Source organism: Egretta garzetta, unplaced genomic scaffold (genome assembly GCF_000687185.1).
Source record: "Egretta garzetta isolate BGI_Z169 unplaced genomic scaffold, ASM68718v1 scaffold82, whole genome shotgun sequence".
Taxonomy (NCBI): Eukaryota; Metazoa; Chordata; class Aves; order Pelecaniformes; family Ardeidae; genus Egretta; species Egretta garzetta.
The window spans coordinates 31,574-36,360 of NW_009258781.1; the positions used below are offsets into that span (position 1 = coordinate 31,574).

The 4,787-nt window shown below is 37.5% G+C and overlaps 1 long non-coding RNA gene across 1 annotated transcript in view; it reads left to right on the forward strand.

Moving 5' to 3' along the window:
- The first annotated feature begins 2,636 nt into the window (after positions 1-2,636).
- Positions 2,637-4,787, forward strand: part of LOC118451731 — a 7,964-nt gene continuing 5,813 nt past the window's right edge. Inside the window, exon 1 of the long non-coding RNA XR_004841278.1 lies at positions 2,637-2,688. This is a non-coding gene — a long non-coding RNA (uncharacterized LOC118451731). The remainder of the gene's footprint in view (positions 2,689-4,787) is intronic.

Here is a 4,787-nt window from a genome sequence, read left to right on the forward strand (position 1 = left end):
TGTGCGAGGAAAAGGTTAGACTAAATGCGGCTTTTTCCTTGCTGTGCGGTGTTTATTCAATGAAGGGGATTACTGCTGCTGGGCAAATGGGTAGTTCTAATACGTTGCTCATAACGGGTCTTCTCATCAGATGTTAGAAAAAAAAAAAGGGGGTAGTTTTCACTTGTTTGTTTCCTTTTACATATCAAATGTTTCTGCTCTGTGTAACACCAAGGTCTGTGAAATCAGTCCCTGTTACATGATCTGATAAAATAAATCCAATATACATAATGAGAGAGGTCCCAAGGGTAGATCGTAATCCGGCACCCTTTCGAGATTATCAGTAGTAAAGCCAAGGGCCTACTGAGTCCCTTCTGAGATAGAGCTCTGCAGACATGGATGGATGCGTATGTGTGAGACTGGACTAAGGAGTCTCGTGAGCATATTTTTTTCTTTCCTAAGGCTACATGTCCTGGTGTGTTTCTGCTTGAGGAATGTGACATTTTTCTCAGTGTGTGCCTCTTGAGTCAACGCAAAGAGACAGAATGCCTTCCTCCTGTTTTCCCTCTCGTTTCATGAGAAGGACATGCTTTGAAAAGGTGACTTTCACTTAGATGCCGTGGGCTGGCAAGTCTAATGTCTCGAGCCTTGTACAAGCTGTAATTCACTCATAATCTTATTTTTCTTTACAACTGAAAGGTTATTCTTGTTTCACATGTATTTCAACATAACAAGATGAAGTATTAGGCCCATTCCTCGAATGGAATAGATTTTAACATTTCTTTAAGATTTTATGGTCTGGAGCTTTGACAGCGGTGGTTTGGAGAGGTCGTCTCTCACATGGACGGTTTTTAGCTAATCTCAGTAATGGCAACAGTGCATATGAGGGCAGCTGAATTTATTCTGTTTCAGATACGATTGTTCTGGAAGCAATACGATACCCCAATTCTTCTGTGTCTGTCATCTATTCAAGATTTTTGTCGTTACAACAGACATGTGACGTAAATGAAGATCCAAATAAATGATAGACAAATGGTTTTGCTGCCATTTTACATGCCATACTAACATCCGGAACGAGTGAGAACAGGAGTCTTCGGTGTGTTTTTCCTGTACTCTATGCTCATTGGTTATGGTTCTGGTGAAGGGTATTTTGTGTTTGCAAATTGCTTTTAAAAAATGGTGTGAGACAGAATGGCTATGTCCATTGACAAGCAAACCCATGCTGAAGCCATTGCAAAAGAGGACTAGACGAAGTTAGAGGAACATTATCTTTCTCACCTATTTATTTCAGACTCTTCTTCATTCTTTTTCAAACCACTCCAGCTGTCTGTTTCTCTAAAATTCTTTGCATCTGACCCACAAGAGGCCTTTCCTTGAGCCACATGATTAATTTCACTTTTCCCTTGTGGTTATTATTGACACAAGTGAAAAGCTACACAGTTAATACATCTGAAAGCTACAAAGTAAAATTTCCATTAGGGTCTTCACCCTGTCTCAAGGGGGACGCAACTCTGAACTAGTCTTCAGTCTCCTGCAATAAAAGCCCGTAGCCACATTCTGACCAGAAGTGGGTAATATAACAGACTTCTATAGAAGAGTAGTTTTCTGTACATTTACCTAGTCACAGGAGGAACATTAAAGTAATTATCATGAAGCAGATGTTGTTAGATAGGTTCATCTTTTATCCTACCTCACAGTACTGTGATTTTGTGCCTGTGACCCTCGTTAGTAGGTGTTAACTAGCATGAAGCAATACATTTTCTTAGGGAAAAAATGACTTTACACAGCCCTTTCAAAAAAATATTGCTTAGAATATTGTCTGAAAACACTGACATAGTAAGAAGGAGGATGTTGGCACATTCGAAAGAAACAAAAAAAACCAGCAAATACTGTTAAAATAAGTGGGATGCAGCTGAGGGCAGCTTTGTTACATAGGTGGGATGTCCAGCGTGGATGCCCAGATAAAATCAGTGGTAAAGTTTCCATTTACTTCAAAGGGGACAGAATTTCATGCCAAAGCGTAAGAAGAGTATCTTTGAATAAGACATAATTCATTGTAGTAAAATAGAGCAGAGCTAAATACAGACAAATGCATTTGGATTTGTTTCTTGAAAGACGTTTCATAGATGGTATCTTAATTTTATTTTTGTAAGATATTCGGACAATCTTTACATAATACATAGAAACAGGAAAACTTCCTCACACCTTCTCATTTGTCTATAATCCCTGTGGAAATTTACCTATGCTTTAAGGTGCTTCAAATTAGGGCTTTTAATTTTTTCTTTTGGTATGTGTCCTATAGGATTGGCCAGGAATTCAAGCATTTCCCAAACATAAATTTCCTAATTGTAATTGTGGTTCTGCTGTTTTACAGTTCATAGAATTGCACAGTAAGCATGATAATGTTTCCTACAAATGAATATGCAATTTCAGCTTTAAAGCATTTTTTCCAAAATATCGTGTAACTTTAAAAATGTAAATGGCATCTTAAAATACACAAACATAGATATATAATATTAGTTAAGTTTGATTTTCCTTAAAGGCAGCTTGACAAAAAATAGGGGAATTATTTTGAATAGGTATTAAATTGTTCCTATGAATGCTAGATTGTTAAATTGGTGTTATAATGATTTTGTTTACTTCTTACTGTTTTCCTGAAGGTGTTTGAAAGTGCCGTGGATCCTGCTGCAGTAACTGAAATGCTCAAAAGTAAGTATGATTTTTAAAATGCTTGAATAGTTGAATAACTAAAAATGATGAAGTAGGTCCACGTATTCACATTGTCTGTCTGTCTGCTTGTCTGACTGTCTCTCTAAAGTTTGTTATCTGGTACACATTGTTCCCCTTATACGTTGCTCTGAATTGAGCCATTTGAGTATCAGCCTCTACTACCTCCCCTTGAGTCGATTACATGATTTTTCTGTTCTTAGGCCAGGCTGTGTTCCAACACCTAATCTAACACTGTGCTAACCTGACAGGTCTGGTTTTTATTTTTTCCATCAGCAATTCTTTATTTTGAAGTCTGTGACAAGTCATGAATTTAATGACTAGACAGTCTTTTAAAAGCCAAAATCCTATTTACTGTTTGTAGAGGGGTGGGGAGGGGGGAAGGAGGCAAAAAAAATTATTTATAACAATGGTCCATCTACAGTCTGTTTCACCCTTGCAAGTAACCTTTGGCCAGACTTTTTCAGTCATACCTACAGGAGCAGGTGTTGTATTAATTTTAAAAGTTTTCATCCCTTAGCTTTAGTTCAGTTAGCATCCTTGCTATATCTCAGGTTTTTGTTCTTCTGGAGCAAACCACTCCTGTAAAGTCAACAGAAGGTCAACCCAGAAGCCACTGACTGTCCCGCTGTCCTATTAATCCATCATGTGTCAACTACTTCTGATGCTATTTCTTTCCTGTGTGTTCCTATTCTAATATTAATAATACTAGAATAAATATTCCAGGAATCAAAGTACAATATTGTCAATTACAATGGACTAGTTCTACATCTATCTTCTTCCTCATGTATCTTTTGTTCGCTCTTCTGTTTCCTTTGCCGTCCTTCCTTCATCCCTTCCTCTAAGGTTAGTTTTTGATTAGTGACCCAGGAGTAAAAAGTAAATCTATTCTAATAATTCAGCCACACTGCTGTAACTTATGTTTCATCTCCAAGGTAATGTAATGAAGTTTGAATTAACTCAGCTTGTGTCTTCAGGTAATAGGCAACTAAATGTTTTTCCACATGCTAGTTAATTTGAGACTGGAAAGGATATTAGTAGGGGTTAGTTTTATGCCATGCCCCCCAGCTTTCTCTCACTCATAAATTTCAGGACTTCCTTCAATGCTATTTCCTTCTACTCCATCACTTGCCATATATTCTTGGGTACACGCTCGAGGAGAATAAAATCCCTCTTCTGACTAGACTCGTTGAATAATTAATTTGTTAGGATCACTCATGTTGCTTTAGTTTCTTTACCCTGATTTTCTTATTTCTAATAGTAGTCTAGTTTGCTAGTAATATTCAAATAGAGCAGTAATAATAATGTGAAGTTCAGCCTGGCAGATAGTACTGTTGGTCTTCTACAGACTTCATATTGTGTGTTTTCATAAGATGGGGAAAAAAGGCAAATGGACACTGGGTGGCAGATGAGTGCTGTTGTTAAGGCCACTGATTATGGGGTGTTAGTACATATTCTAAAACTGCAGGCAATTTGTTAAAACTGGTTCTATTGCAGCAAATTCAAAATATACTTTATGCTCCCTGTGTAATAAATGCTGCTTGAACATCTTGCATTTATTTTTCAAATGCTTTGCTTCAGATATTCATCCTTCCCTTTCTTTGCTTTTTGCTTTTAAGGGTTGCCAATATAATAAAGGGTTATTTGTGATGTCATTCCAGGTTCAGAAACATTCAGTGATACTTGAAAAAGGAGATGCAAAGATTCAAATGAGAGATCTGTTACCATCTCTTGATAAAAGCCTAAACAAGGCTGAAAAAAATGTGATCTGTGTTAGGCCAGACAGTGCTCATCTTCTCATATGATTACTTTCATGCAAGCTTTGTGGGTATCATGCTGTCATGTAGCTAGGTGTCCTATACAATGCTTGTTTGTCCCCTGGGCATAGCAGATTTTCACTGTGCATTTTAGGACAGAAAAGACTGTTCAGTGGTAATTCTTAACAAGGATAAGACTGTTTTTAAAAAGTACTGAAGGATTTAATAGCCTCCTCAGCATATTCTGGCCCTGTAGAACACCTGTTCTTTATTGGGTATAGTACCTACATGTCTTTAATGACTCAAACCTCAGGTGTTCCCCCC